The sequence below is a fragment of the Uranotaenia lowii genome, chromosome 2 (genome assembly GCF_029784155.1).
Source record: "Uranotaenia lowii strain MFRU-FL chromosome 2, ASM2978415v1, whole genome shotgun sequence".
In the NCBI taxonomy this organism is placed as follows: domain Eukaryota; kingdom Metazoa; phylum Arthropoda; class Insecta; order Diptera; family Culicidae; genus Uranotaenia; species Uranotaenia lowii.
Genome location: NC_073692.1, coordinates 186594952 through 186611615, shown reverse-complemented (window position 1 = coordinate 186611615; position 16664 = coordinate 186594952). Strand labels below are relative to the sequence as shown.

The following is a 16664-nucleotide window of genomic DNA, read 5'->3' as shown; positions in this document are numbered from 1 at the left end:
ATGAAAGTCTTACTATTTTGCTAATAAGGATTTCTAGCTTTCAAGTAAAATGTCTAAATTTTTGGCGATTTTTGGCCAGATTTTTCTATTTTAAACATCATCACAAAAAAGATCACAGACTTTTTTGGTAAAACCACAAGAGTCCAGATTTGTTTTGTCGAGAACCCAGAATTTTTGATGCTGGGTCATGCCGATAAGAAATCTAAAATCGTTCATCCAGGCTTAATTATTAAACTTTTCTAATGATCGTCATAATTAAAGAACAAAAATAACTCACTTGTTAATTTTTTTTTTAATGTTTGAGTGCTAACAGAACTAATCATTTTACAAAATTCGCTAAATTACTCAAAATTAAAAAAAAAAAAATATCTGCGGAAATTTTCTATCGTACAACTTTATCTTTGCTTGGAATGAAAAATATAATGACTTTATCAACAGATTTAAAAATGCCTGTAATCATAAGTAGTCTTTTGATTTTTCGTTTGCTACTCCAACTCACTTTTTGATATTTTGATTTTGAAAGCGGTAGATTCAGTTTTATATTACGCAAGTCTAAATATTATTATACTTTTCCTCTAAAAAAAAACACAATGAATGCTAGAAAAAAAGTTAAAATAATGAATGTTTGAGGGCCAAATGCAGCTCCAAACAATTAAAGTTTTTGTGTAAATATCTGTTCAAATCACTGACAAACCATTTTTATGTTTAGTACCTATATGTACACAATAATTTCAAGCTAGTTAACAATCTATCGAAGAAAAAGTAAAATGCAAAAGGTAAAATTGGAAAAAAATTCAATCTGAAAAAAGCTTCGCGAGCCACACAAGAAGGTCCGAGAGCCGCAGGTTGCTCATTCCTGCTCTAAACCACAACCCCGCCATTAGAAGGGGTTTAAAAATCAACATTAAACAAAGTCTATCACAGTTTAAAAATACTTTTTATTCGAAACACATACCTACTTGATGATTAAATTTAATTTGATGCAAAGAAGAATATCAATTTTATTTCAAAAGTACCAGTGATAACATAATTTTTTATTTCGTCCAGTTATCAAACTAAAAGACTGAAATAGTTCATTTCAGAAGTTTACAATAACTACTTCATATATTTATAAAACAACATGTTTAGTTCACCATTGAAAGCTTTTATTGCCAAAGTACAGGTTGGGAAATAGGTGAATTCTTGAATAATCAGTAAGAAACTTAAACAAATGAAAATAATAAATTTGAAGTTTCCTTTCCATAAATTAAAATTAACGATTATAAACAGATTATTCAAAGTCATAAAAATAAGTAAAACCTTTAAAAAATTTCAAAGCATGTTTTATAGTATAAAATTTCAAGCTCTGAATATTTTGTAGCCGTCAATTGAAATACTGGATCCTAAAAGGACAAAATGTAGAAACGAAGTTTTTCTTTTAAATAAATTAGATTATTAGGCTTTTTATGTTTTCAGAACACAAAAATTTCGGAATTGAAAATCAATGAGAAACTTTTTTAAATTATTTTGAAAGAAATTAAAAATGTTTGACTATAATAATCGGAAAATTCATGTGAAAATACAATATAAAAAATTTTAAAATTCTTTAACTTTATTTGAATATAAAAACAAAATAAGACATTAAAAAAGATACGTTTCTAGTATTGATGAGAGTTTATAAGTTTAAAAATGAATCAGTTCAAAGTGAAACATATCATTGATAACTGATGCTCTAACAAATCTTCATAAAATAAAAAAAAAAAACTGATTCCTTACTTGTTTGTTGAAACATGCATTTGTTTTTCACTTAAAAATATCTTAAAATAAATTTGATTTAAATGGAGTAGCTTGAACAAGTAGAAGACTGCTAGAGCTTTTTTCGCAGAAACAGTTAGTAGCGATCTAGGGTAGGCTTGCCAGATGGTTTTGAAAAAAAGCGGGACATTTTGAGGGAAAAAAGCGGGACATAGCCGAAAAAAAGCGGGACATTTTAAAAATTTGTTTAAAAAAGTCATGAAATGTATGTAACATATGTGAATATGCTTTTTCCTACTACTTAAGTAACTTTTCCTACTACTTAAGTAAAAAAGCACCGCACTTTTAGCTTTTTTACTGAAGTATAAAATTCTATAAATCGATAATGGAGGCATATTTCAGTTAATACAACATCTGCCTTCCGAACCAACGTCTATGATTTCACATCCAGGCGTAAACATAGAACAAAGTTGAAACATTTCAGTGCTTTTGCGTTGGTAAAAAAGTGCGAACGACACAAAGACGTTAAAACAACATTGATTGAAACAAAAATTAAATAAATGGTGAAAAAATTTACAGCATTACAAGCGGTTTTTTTTTTATAAAATGTCAAGATATTTTCTTGATTACCATACTTGCTATTGAATGTCATGACTAAACAAATGCTTTGATAAGGCTCTTATTAGGTAGGCAATTCAGCTAACATTTTATACAAAGAAATCAATTTTTGTATTTGTAAAATGTAGGCATTCACTGATTGATTGTGAAATGTTCATCAGCTTGAAATTTCTGGTTTGTGAAAAGAGTTCCGCTATATTTATTAGCATATTTTTTTTTCACTTTGAAAGTCATCAGCTTTGTTTCAAGATTGAGAAGATTTCAAAATTATAAACATCAAATGAATTCTCCAGAATCGTGCGAAATCAGTGTGTCATTTTCAGTAATCTATCACTAGCATTATCCAAAATGAGATCTTTTTGGAAATTTGTCTAAATACTGAAGTGGTTTTTCAGCACGAGTCGTAAATTTATCCAACGAGGGTTACTGAGTCGGATAATTACGTCGAGTGCTAAAAAAAAACGAGTTTTGCAATGAGTTGCATACACAATTTTATGCAAATTCGCAACAATCTCTTGAAAATTCATTTATTAACCGACAACTCAAAATAAATTTGGTCGTGCTGAAATGTAGCACTTTTCGATACTGTTTTGAGTGTCCAAATTTTAATTTTGAACACTGAACTGCATAAATGTTATTTTGAATAAAGAAAATGCATTTTTACATGTGATTCTCACCAGTTTCAAAAATAGAAAAATAGTATGAATCATAAGGCGTGTCACAATGTGTCACTGTCATATACTCAAATGAGCTTGACAAAGAAAAAATGCAAAGCAAATGACATATTTTTAATTGAAAACCAGTTCTTCTTACAAATTTAAATTCAATGTCTTGTTTGATAGATAGAAATCTGACAATAAAAGGACTTGCGTAAAAAATTTTAAAAGATCTTTCCCACAGAAATAAGGGATCAAAGAAAAAGCAAGCATCTTATTTGTGTGACGTACAATTTTGATAAAGCAAAATTAATCAAACGTAGGCAAATTTGTTTTTTTTTATTTGAAAATTTATTTTAAAAAAAGCGGGACATTTCGAGTAAAAAGCGGGACGGCGGGACATTTTCCAAAAAAGCGGGACATGTCCCGCTTTTGCGGGACGGATGGCAACCCTAATCTAGGGGAAAGTAGATAGTTGATTTGAAGCCTTTTTTTTAATTTATTTTATGTATCAGAGATTTGCCAAAAAAAGTCCAAAAAGAAATTCTTAAATGATTTTCACCTATTTTCATAAGTGATTTCAAAAACAAAGCTGTTAGACAAAAACCTAATGTATATTTGGATTTGGGGCAACCAACTCATTCAAAATCATCTTTTAAGTTCTTTGCACCAAAGAAAAATGTGAATTTTTAGGCCTTGAGTAATTTGTCAAAAACTTTTTGAATATGGAGTTTAGGATTGAAAAGAATAAGAAACACAAAATACAATTGAGGCTGAAATTGGTTTCTCGAGGTATATTTCATTTACAGAATATTTTGTTTTTATTTTTCACATTTTTTTTTCACATATATATTTCCTCAATGATAAAATTGCTTCCTTCCACATCGAAAAAAGGCGGTAAAAAGAAGCCCAATGTAAAAAGAGACACACAGCAGCAACGCAGCCAATAATGCCTTCCTTCCGCTTAACCGTTCGTGGATCGGCTTAATTTACGCTAATGTAATTTAAGTGACATTAGAAGCAAAATCCGCTTCAATGAACAGAACACCCACACACGTCGTTTTCGTATGCCACCAATTCCACCCACTACGGTCCCAAGCCATAAATCGCAGACACGCACTGTCTCTGATGGCAGTTTTCGTTTCCTCAATTGCCACCTCACTTAGGGTAGTGCTTCCAACTGTTGAATTTCTTATTAAATCTTTGTATTCATAAGAAAATGTGTTTAAATAAACTTGTTACGAGGCATTAATATTCGTTTTAAGAATTTGCTTGTCAAACCATTGAAACAAATTTAAAAAATATCTGACCAACTACCTTACAAAAAAAACTGGGGAGGAGTTTGATGATGATTTTTTGTCGCCACTAAGCCATTTTACCTGTCGTTCTATACAAAGTTTTCCCGACGTCTGACTATCAACTGTATCGGCTTACTCGTTTTGATTGGTCCTGAAGATTAGGGCTTCGGGTGGAAAATTTAGAACTCGCATGGTAATAATGCCATTAGATTGGATTATTTATTAAGTTAATTGAAGGATGAAGCAAATGCTAACTGTTTAAAGTGTTTCGTTGTATCGTTAGGGACAATACCGATAATTGTGCATTTTAATTGAGTTCAAAGTACGAGAGAAATTCACTTAAGTTCATTATAAGTATTATACACTGATTGAAAAAGGTTATAAAGCATGGATCACTACAAATATGAACGCACTGTTTATTATACCATAGCGCTCCTTTGAAAATGTTTCCTCTATCAGTGCTGAAAATTTCATTACGATACGTTTTGTTCCAAAAAAGTTACACGTGATAGCCGCGAGACGATAAATCGCGAGACGATCTTTAGAACTGGGAGGGACAGTTTATCCTATGGATAATTTTGTTTGCATTATTTTGTCTAATTCTGTTTCTGCATTATTTGTCTAACTCGTATGTCCATCACCGTACAATTTTATATCTGGTATTTCGCCAGATCTTCATCACAAGCATATGATCCTTTTTAGGATTAGTCATTATGTCAAATTGTCTGTTCAACGTGTTGTATTGCCAGTTTCTTGAAAATGTTTTTGTTTGAACTGTCTTTGATATTCTGCGGCAGGCTGTTAAACATTTTTAGACCGTTGTAGAAAACTGATCGTTTTATCATTTCCTTTCTCGTATTCGGTAATCTAAAATCATGGGCTCTTCTCGTATTGTAGCTATGTATATCGTTGCCGTACTGCAGACCGTCCATTAAGTAACCAGGTAACATTCCGTTCTTCATTTTAAATATAAAAATCAAACTGTTATACGCAATTCTCTGTTTCACTGACAACCATTGAAGTATGTCGAGCATCAATGTACTTGGTGTGTATCGATTACATCGTATCACTACTCGCATGATCTTATTTTGAATTCTTTGTAGGCGCTTTGTTTGTGTATCAGATGCATGCAGTAAAATTGTAGCGCAATAGTCGAAGTGCGGCATGATAACAGATTTAACGTAGATTATTTTCGACCAGAAAGTCATATATCTACTTACTCTACAAAGTACACCATATTTCACGGCAATCTATTTGATTGTGTAGTCCAGGCATGTCAAACTGGGGGTTCGCGGGCCGCATGCGGCCCGCGTAGCCCCGTCTTAAATTATCACAAAATTCCCTACTACACAGAAATACGCTGGCTTTCCTGCCACAAAATATTAAAAAGATTTTTTTTTTGCTACGAGAGGAAACAATATTATTTTTGGAAATGAAAGATTTTTAATGCGGCCCGCACACTTAAACGAGTTTGACATGCCTGGTGTAGTCTATGTGAGCTATAAAATTCAATTTTTCATCGACTTGTACTCCGAGGTATTTGACATGGGGAACCCTTTCGATCTCACAACCATCGATTAATAACTTAGGGCTTACTCCTATTTTGCGATTTCCAATAATCATCCAGTTGGTTTTATCAAGATTTAGACATAATTTTCTATGTTTAAAAAAATCTGCAATATTTTTCAAATCAGCATTTGCTTTTTGTACAACGAGTTCTAGGTCATTTCCACTCCAATAGGAGACGGAATCATCTGCAAATAGCTTGAGACGGCCGTGATTTAAGCACATTTTCATGTCATTGATGTATAATATAAATAACAAGGGACCCAACACACTTCCTTGGGGAACTCCTAGGTTATTTTCTCTGTATCGCGAGTAAGATGAACCATATTTTGTTCGTTGCATTCTTTTCTCCAAATAATCTTTGAACCAGCTCAGAACCGTACCATTGATGCCAATTTTGACCAACACTTCTGACAGTAGTAACCGATCAATAGTTTCGAATGCCCTCTTGAAGTCTAGAAACACAGCTACTATGTAGTTTCCGTTTTCAATATTAATCTTCCAATTTCGAAGTATCAAGTTAACTGCAGATTCAGTTGAATGCTGCTTCCTGAATCCAGACTGATCAGCAATCAATATGTCTTCACACTCAATAAAGCGTAAGAGTTGCTGTTTTACTGCTAATTCTAGCACCTTTTCTTGAATTTCTAACATGTTTATAGGACGAAATAATGTCACTATTATACATACTCTGATTCACGTAGCCATTAGAGCTTGCCGGGATGCTGTTATGAATTTCCATGACGCTATCAGTAAAGAAGTCATTGAACTTTTCTGCTATTTCTTTTTCGTCTTTGAATTCAACTCCGTTGAATGAAACTGAATCTGTCCTGGTACTATTTGACTTTATCAACCTTTTTATTGTTTTCCACATCTTGGATAGATTGGTTTTAAGCTTCTTTTAATTTTCGCGAGTATTCGTTTCTCACAACTTTGTACTTATGCCAACTCCTTGAACATTTTGTTCTAAAAAATTGTTTGTTAAGTTTGTCTCTACGTCTTTTGATTTCAATTAGGCTTCTGGAGTACCATTTAGTACCACGTTCAGTACCATTAAGTACCATTTTTTTACGAACAATTGCATTCACACTATCTTTCAATAAAACATCGATACGTCTTACCAACTCATTAAAGTCGGCGCATTCCAATGTTGGCAAACCTGCCTCAAGAAGCTGTCGAAACACAATGTTGTTATACTGACTCCAATCATTCACAATCTGATGGATCTTAGGTAGACCATCATTAGTACCAAGTTCAACTTCAATATGTATAGTCTCATGATCTGACACCCGAAAATCAGGAACGATTTTCGCCTCGGCTCTTTCCACATTTGTGAACACCAAATCTATCCTAGAACTGCTAGATACCGTGATTCGAGTGTCTTCCATAACAATTTGTCGAAAACCATATGCCTCCATGACACGTTTCAGATCCCTGCACTCTGCTTTATTGTTGAAATTAATGTTATAATCACCACAGAAGATGTTATCAATTTCGTCTACAACAGTTTGACTCAGCCAACTATTTTCTAGAATATCTCAAAACCGAGCATCGCTTGCACTCGGAGAATGGTAAATTCCTCCAACGACGATTTGCCTTTTTCCATCATTGAGTTTGGCTGCCAGAATCCAGTTCATTTCAATACCTGCATTTAATAAAATGTTGATTTTAAACATCTTTCGTATGTACATTGATACTCCTCCAGTATGTCTTGAATGCGAAAAGCAGTGAATCATGGTGTAACCAATTATGTCCAAAGTATTTGAATTTAAATCCTCCGTTAAGTGGGTTTCAACTAGCACTAAAATTTTAGGCTTTAATTTTTGAGCCACTACGCAAATTTCCTCGAAGCTACTTAACAAGCCGCAAACATTTAAATATGAAATATCTGATTTTGATTGCTATTTACCGTAATCGATGAACAATTTCGCCTAAGAGGCTTTTCTTTTATATATTTCGCACTCATAACTCCATGCAGGGTGGCAAATATCAACTTGCTTCTACAAATCTTACTTCACTGTGCTATTAAAATTAACACAATTTATACACTTTTCAAATTGTGCACTGCATTCTTTTGTATCGTGACCTTCGCCGCACTTAGCACAACTCTCTGCAAAATTCAGCTTTATGACCATAATTCCAACACTTATAACAACGCAAAACATTAATGTCTTCAAAAATTTTGCAACGTTCCCAGCCAACATTTACTTTACCACGTTTTATCAAAGCACTAAAAGTTTCCGAATCAACTTCCACAGTAGCAATCATCGGATTATGCTTCCATTTCTTATTTTTTTCAATATGAACCACCTTTATTACAGAGTGATTCAAGCTGTTCTGTTTTTTAAATAATTCGACAAACTTTTCATCATCAAATTTATCTTCTTCTGCAAATCCCACTACTTTAATCTTAGGTTTTGCTGGTTGTTTTATTTCTATAGAATATCTCTTTCCCAAAACTTTCAAAGCATGTGCCATGAAGATCTGTGCCTTTTCCTTTGTAGCACAACTCACCAACACTTCCGCTGTTGATTCAATGTAACGAACTGAGGTTACTCCCAAAGAAACCGGATCTAACGAAGATCTCAGATCTTTACGCGTTACATCCACACTCTGTTCTTTTATTGGTTTTAAACGAACTGTTTCCTCCAATTTAGCTAATGAAACATTTTGTATTTTGTCATTTTTGGCAACGATATCTCGTTTGGTCGAATTTTTATCATATGCCGCTTGTTGACTCAAAACATTTGACACTACTGGTGTTTGTGTAGTTTTAACTTGTTAATGTTGGCGTTTTTTCGTTATCACTTAATTTTCTCTTTTTGGAATTCGAACGCAAGGCATATCTGGCAACTTCACCTTTATCATTAGAAGCTGATCCAGAAAATGGATTCATTTCATCACGCACAATATTCTGAATCTGTTTTTTTCAAATCTGAAGAATCTCTCTGCAAAATAGCTTCTTCCATCAATCCATTGTCAAGCAAAAGTGAAAAAGAATGGTAGGAAGACTCGGGATGGAACAGAGATCAAGAGATTGTGGAACAAAATGGACGCTGAGGTCAGCGGATAGGGTGTCCAAACTATAATGAGTGGTACTCGACGCAAAGTTCGAAAATTCATCATTTTATTATTTTTCCTCTAAAGTACAATAAAAACCCTACATTTTAAGTACATAACATTTTTATTTCGTTTACATGACTCCGAGATAGACCCGTTTTAATGCGTCCAGATTTGTCGTGATCCATGCTTCAAAATCTATAGCAACTGTCGCTTTTTTATAACATGCCATCACATAACATTATGATTTGAATTGGTTGTTTGATTGCTTGTTCACTTTCGATACGCAAAAAATAAATGAATCTAAGTACAAGTATCTTATTTCCAAAATTTCAAATTTGAAGCACAGCTCAAAAACAATCCTACAGAGATTTTTGTGATTATAATTTTCGGATCCAGCGCCGGTTTTTATTATAAATTAAAATCGGTCAATAAAGTTAACGATTTTTTTTAATTTTGTAAACAAGATTTCATTAATGATTGGTTATACTAAGACTGGAGGTGATAAAAAAAATTGACAAAAGATTCGAGTTCAAGACGCCAAAATTTTCCATAATCAGTTATTGAATCGAAGGATTTAATAATGATGATCCCCTGTAATGAGTTTCCAAAAAACGTGTTCATGTAATGTGTTGACATTTTTAAAATGCAATGCGAATTGAAGCTGAAAATAAAAATAATATTTTTATTTAATAAAAAAAATGTCTGTAAATATTAAGAGGTCAAAAATTCTTCTAAATGCAACAAAAATTGCTTTCAAACTGAATCAAGACTCAGAATCATTATTTTGGAAAAAAAATGAGATTTAAAATATAGAATTATTCATATTTAGAAAATCGCTCATAGAAATTCTCAATTCAACTACGAAAGCATTTTTAAGATAAAAATTATTTGAGAGTTATTATTTATAAAAAGATATGCTGAGTTCAGGATATTTCCTAGAACAGGTTATTATAAAAAGGATCAAAATCAAAAGAATGAAATTTGCTCTAAATAAGTTGGGAAAATTTCAATTAGAATTTCAAATCTTAGAATCAAATGAAAATAAAAATTAAAAAGCGGAACGTAGTTTTGCCGATTTATCATTTTTAGTAAACTACAGTTATATTTTTCCTCAAAATTCAAAAAGGTGTAGAGTGTATAAATTGATTATATTATTTTAATGGCATTTTAACTTAGAGTGTATAATTCAACGCAATAAGGTACACCGGGGTTAGTGTGGAAGAGGTTTTCGTATAGTTCAAGTTTAAAAATCAGCAGTGAAGCAATTTTGACAAAATTACGTTCAATGTGATGCAGAACATGTTGTTTACAAACGCTGAAGAGATGAGCTTGATAGAAGCATAGCGAGAAAAGTTATCACGTGAAATTGTATGAACTGCTTGTGTCTTCATTTACCCCGCTTTATGGGGTAAATGTGAACGGTCGATTTTCCCTTTGATTTCTCAGAAATTTTTCAACAAATTTGTGTTTTCTTGGTTTAATACGTTACTTTATTGCTGGAATCATCCAAAAATTTGAAAAAAGTTCATGATACTATTATTAAGGCATCTTTCAATGATTATTGTAATTTAGGTTGCAACCCACGAGATCCGATTTGAACAAAAAAATTGAAAATTGAAAAAATGTGTAAAAATATAGTCTTTTTAAAGCCGTCCTCACTTACCCCAGGTAGGGTTTGTAGACAAAATTTTAGTTTTTTTTTAAATAATCTTTTTTTTTCATTTTTAACCGCCGTTTCTTTTCCTAACTGGTTGTTTTTAATGTAAGGATTGTTTCAATGTAGAGTTGTCATTTTGTCATTGAAAATGGTACACATCAACTCGACATCGTAGTTGAAAATAGAAATTTCCCAAAAAGTCGCTGTATATATCCGTTATTGTCTGAATCGTATCTTTTTCACAGTTATTGGATAGATTACAAGTAAATTGAACATTCTGCATTAAAAGTTTGAAAAATAAGTGCACAGTATTGTTTTAGTAAGCCATCATCCACACTTACCCGGCGTCCAAACTTACCCCGGTGTACCTTAATCATGCTTATGTTTATAAAGTGAGCATTCCAAACTGCCTGGTTTTATTAATTTCATTCTCAACAAAGCCGGAAAATTTGAAATAAATGATAATCAAAGTATAAAGCTATCTAAAGTTAAAAATTCACGAATTCATCTTAAATGTTTTACAAAAACCATAAGTTTTTGATGATTTTTAAGGTTTTTCAACATAACTTTTGGATATTTAATAAATTATCATACATCAGTTGAAAAATTTCAGAAGTCTGTTTTTGTATGAATTTTAAAAATAAATATTCGGCCTATTCGGCCGAACTGTTAAATAGGAAAAAAAATTGTACGTAGTTTTAGTCACTTTATTATAAATTGTTGTCGAATTATCACTGAATTTTGCTTAAATTTGTACGGTTTTTTTGTTGTTGAAAAATTCGAGATCAAATGGCCAGATATTGCGAAGTATTGTAAAAAATTGGGCGAATTTTTTCAGCCAAGAAAAAACTTTTAGATATTTTACACTTTTGCCAAAAAGTGCATATTGTTTCTATAAAATTTACTTTATATTTTCCAAAATTATACCGGAAACAAGAGCTGATAGAAAAAATAAAAATTTGCATTCAGTGCCCCTTTATAAGTCAAAATAAGTTTTGATATATTTTACAGCTCGGAAAAAGCGAATTTTGCTTCTTTTTGTTATAATTGTGAATGTAGATTTTGAGCTCTTGGGATGAATTTAATTCTCTATCCCAATACATCAATCCCTTCGTATTGAAACAGCTATTAATATAATTTGTTATTCCTTTTTGGCTTCAAAAACTCAGTGGGAACGCAAAAGTTCTAACACACCATCGCTTCTTTTGATTCATTGTAACTGGAATCTTTCGTGTTTTAGCAAATTATCATGAATTTAGAAATCTTGAATAGATTTTTTAAAATTCCAACTCTTACTATGAATATTTTATATTCAATTCCTGTTTTGCACCACAGACGCGGTTTGATTTTGGCAACACGCCCGTACATTTTTTTTCTTAACTTTTTTTATTAATTTATTACTGCAAAAAAACTATTGTTTTTATCATGCACGTAATTTTTAGTCAATTTACAACCATTTTCAGTATTTTTTTGCCATGGTTTTGATGCATTTAGCACAATTCTTGTTTTGTTTAAAATGTTCGACTTTTTGTCATTTTCCCAACTGCTGGCACTGTTTATTATTTTTCAGTTTTTTAATCATTTTTACTGGTTTGTTTTTTTTTTATTCAATTTCATGAAATTTTAATCTTTTTGTCATTTTTGAGAACTATATAATTTAAAAAAAAATGTTTTTATAATTTATCACCGTTAAAAATCGTAAAAACATATTTATGGTGCTTGACAAAACTATATTGGTCCATTCATAGCGAAAACTATATGACAACATTCTTTCTAAAAACCGTTAGATTTGTGGCAAAATCGGATATAGCCAAACGAACGGGGTCTGTACATGCATTTTTTTATGATCATGCATAAAATGAATGTTTGATGTGATAGATTTCAAACAGAAATAAATTTAATTGGATGTAAAATTTAATTTTTTTTTCTTTCATAATGTAGGTTTTGAATTTGAATTTTCATAATTTATATTTGAATGATGGAAAATTGAGGGTGAAGATCATTTTTTGCTGTCATTAAGAACCTCAATTCTAATTTGGCAATCTAATCATGGGTTCCTAGTAAACGCAAGTGAAAATAGCACTCTATAATTTGGAATAAGTTTAGCTCTAGACATCTGATATGACTTTGTAAAGCTTGAAAGACATCAATAAACCAACTGTAAGAAAAAAAAACAGAAATTTGAAATTCTTATTTGTATTTGAATTTCAGATGCGTTTGAGCTTTTTATTCCTAAAGTAAAGTTTTATTAGAATATTTTGTTCTGATTCTAAATTGATGATTCGAATTTGAAAATATTTTGTAATATTTTGTAAAAGCAATCCTAAGTCGGTTGCCCGAAACTTCATAAATAAAGGATTTCATGCCGCATCAACACTAGTTGTATTTTACAAATGAAAAATTAGAAAAATAAACAGCTTAATGAAATCATTCGTTTCTTAAGCGCCTTCTGGAAAAATGATCACTCCAATGGTGAATTTGACTACAATTCTAATTTCTTACTTTAAAGGTTATTTACTACTTGAAGAGCAATGGTCTTTTTTCACTTCTAAGAACGACAAAGATCTGTTAATCCACTTATCTAACATGGTAGAAATATCTGAAAATCAAAAAAAATTTCAGATCACATGATTCCGTGGATATTAATGTTAAGGATTTTTTTTCTTTTATCTGAGCGAACAGAAAAAAACTGCATTTATTAGGCAATAAATGAATGACGCCACTTAAAAACAAATATTTCAAGTATTTCAGTTTTTAACCATATTCAGCCCTTTGACTTTTTCAAATTTGTCATCCGATTGAAATTTAAAACAAAATGAAAAATTTAAAAGTTCAGAATTTGAAGCAAATAGAAAATTTATCCTCATTTGCTTTTAAAACTTAGGCATATGAGGGAGTGACAATTGAAAAAATTGTTCCTTCATTTCATTACCTTACTCAATTTTTTAGTAGATAAATGGTCAGCCAATTCAAAGTCAACACTCTAAGTAACTCAACAAAAGTTATTTGGAATAATTCAGTTCAGGGAATTGCAAGTTACAGCTGCTTTAGTTTGGAAGACCGATTTTTTAAAAATCTTGAGCCTTTAAATGATAAATAATCTTTTTTGTTGAACAACACTCTCACGGAGTGGAAAATTTTAAAAAATTCAAAAAATCTACTAGGAAAAGTTCTAAAATTTTTATTGAAATTCGAGCATTTACGGGTAATTTTTTGTAACGGTTTTTGCCGTTTGGGGGGGGGACCACGCATGCCACCCCCCCTAATACGGTCGAATCATGAAGTGATCAGAAGCTCCTCGTACTCGAACCAATAAGGTTTAACGAAAACATATTTATTCAGGTTGATTCCAAAGAGTTTTGCAAATTGGTTCCTAACTTTCGAAAGTAACCTTAAAAAGAGTTCAATCATTAACAGTAATAGGTACGATTCACCCTTTAATTTATGCACCTAGACTGTTAATAGAAACTAATTTTCAAATCTCAACTGCAAAGAAACTAACCAAATACTAGCATACACTCAAATTACTGAACAACTACTCCATTATCCAATCAAACCGATCGGTTACTTATGGCAGCGCTTTCCCCAAAAAACACGATTAAACCCAAACTTCCGAGCTCGCAGCTCGCAGCAATCAAAATCAAAATCCACACTTAATTGAATTTCAATTCCATCCCATTCCAACTTCCAGTGAACCGGATGAAAACAATGCAAAACCATGTTCGTGAAAATCGGAAAACAACAACAAGTTCTGCTCCCCCCTTCAATCAAGTGCATGTAAATGTTCATCGATTCCTCCACAGTTCCAGACTGAGAACGAGACCCATAATGGGTGGAATTTTCTCACCTTCCCAATCCAGAAAAGCGATCAGAATCATGCAGCAGTCACATCGGAATATGTACATGAGAAGGAAAACGACGACGTAAACAAATCACAAGCAAAAATGTTGTTGCTAATCTATACCTGGTCCGGTTCTGATGTAGTTGTTGTTTTCCGTTGATTTTTCCCTCGCTGCCGAGTTTTCCGAACCGTAAATTTCTGCTTAGAGTCTCCTCTCGGACTTCACGTGTAAGGTTGTTCTCGCTTGCCTTCACTGGTTTATTTATATTTTTTCCAAGCTTCTTCTATTTGTTCCGTTGCTGCCGTTTTCCCTCCGATTAAGGATGTGTATAGGAGAGACCTCTGGGCGGGTATCCCACCTACATGTTATTGGAATATATTCTTCGTATGTGTGTATGTATGTATGTGGGTATGTATATTTTTGGGGCAGAGAGGGGGATCCTTGGAACAAACTTCACTTTATTTTTGCCGCTGCTGGTCTTCAAAACACAACACAACACGAATCCTAAACAGCAGCGCCCCGCACATCAGAAAGGAAGAACGAAGGACGATGAGTTGATGTATAGAGCTTTTCATATGCGTGCCCCAGAACACTCTCGTCGAGGAGCAGAAGGCAGTTGGAGTTGTTTTTATATCTTCTTTTTTATGCTTTGAATTTGCGAAAATCGTATGTAAATTCTGCTAAGGTGAAATTTTGCCACCCCAGGTGAAGATGGATCTCTGGTTGGACTGCTGCCTGTTGGGTTGCTGCCTACTTCAAGGGGTTTGTTTTCTATTTTCACAACTAGGACTAAAACACACAACCGCTCTCCAAATCTGGCTCCTCTGTAAACTACCGTGAGCCAAAAACACTGCACCAAAATGTATTAGGTCTGCACTTTCCTCGCCTCGTTTCGTCTCATCTAGGAGGGTGCGAATGAGGAAGAGACGCCTGTTTTACGGCAACACGTGAAATCACACCGGTGCGCCTAAATCCACATCACAGAGCCGGATCCTTCCTCGACTTGCCTAGCTTCCGAGAATACCTTTCGGGCTTCCGAACGAGCCATTAAATCACTTCCCCAAGGAACGGTTCTATGTAGGTACGCACTTTCATCGAATAACAACAGAAAAATAGCGACCTATCGACCGGAATGCCAAAAGCTTGCGATATCGAACGCTGCCTATACGTATGTACCTATAGTTAAGCCAAATCCTCCGACGACGTCTTCACTAGGACGCCTATTGCTGGTTTTTCATTTCGCGAACTACCTTTCACCGGAACCAAATCATGCGAGCCAAATTTTAATAGTGAAATGGAAAACTTTCGCCCTGCTTGCGGTTCAGAAAAACCCGTCGTCGAAACACTCAAATGTCGTTCCAATATCCGATGGAAGACTGCCTCTGCTCAACACCACCCTTCTCCAGTTCGCCGCACCAATTTCCGAATCCCGGATACGGCCGATCAACCACACTTCGTCGAATTAGAGACGACGGAACAACCGGAACAACAACGGGTCATCATTACGCCGAGAACGCCCCCAACACCCTTCTTTGGCTGCTCAACGTTACCGTTCCAAGTCGTTAATTATTTGGCGAAAAAATGCACCACGGCACCGAACCACTACTCACTAAACACCGTGGATCCGGATCAGGCAAATACCAATTCCACCATTCCACCGATTCTTCCTTTAGCCCCAACCCTCAATCTACCGTCAACTTTAGCTTGGAACACACGCGGGGACGCACCACCTTAAAAAATTGTCAACCCGTCGTCGTCTTTTCCGGTGGTCCGGTCGTCGGCGGCGGCGTCGTCGTTTGGCGGTCGAAGGCAAACTGGCGAGAGTTCGGTTTTGTCTCCTTGGACGAACTGTGCGAGGACCAACGATTTTTCACTTTCCACCAGAACAGCCGGAGCGTGGAAAATTCCGAGAGAGAGTCCTCCGGTTACCAAAGTCTCTTCCGAGCGCTCCCGAAAAACGCACTAGCGCTAGGATGGCTTTGTACCAACTCCCTTTTGGAGTTTATCCTGTCAAGTGATAGGTGGAAATTGAGAGTCGAGCCACCCACTAGAGTACACGGAAAATAGACGAGCAATCGGATGAACTATGACGGTACACTCTAAATTGTGATGGGAGTTTTAGAGGAAGTGAATTTTTGGCCTAACTGGTGAGGTTGCATCTAAGCTATGCACCAGAACGAAACTGTCGCAATCCAAAACAACTGGTTTGAATTGCGACTTTTCCGTTCTC

The 16664-nt window shown here is 33.9% G+C and overlaps 1 protein-coding gene across 2 annotated transcripts in view; it reads right to left on the bottom strand.

Annotated features, from left to right (window-relative positions):
• The window catches only part of LOC129749338 (nephrin-like), a 475038-nt gene extending 458776 nt beyond the window's left edge, over nt 1–16262 (bottom strand). Inside the window, exon 1 of one of the 2 annotated variants that reach the window (XM_055744277.1) lies at nt 14440–16262. The gene's annotated coding sequence lies outside the window, so the exon portion shown is untranslated. The remainder of the gene's footprint in view (nt 1–14439) is intronic. The other variant, XM_055744276.1, reaches the window with a different exon arrangement.
• Between the last annotated feature and the right edge of the window lie 402 nt (nt 16263–16664).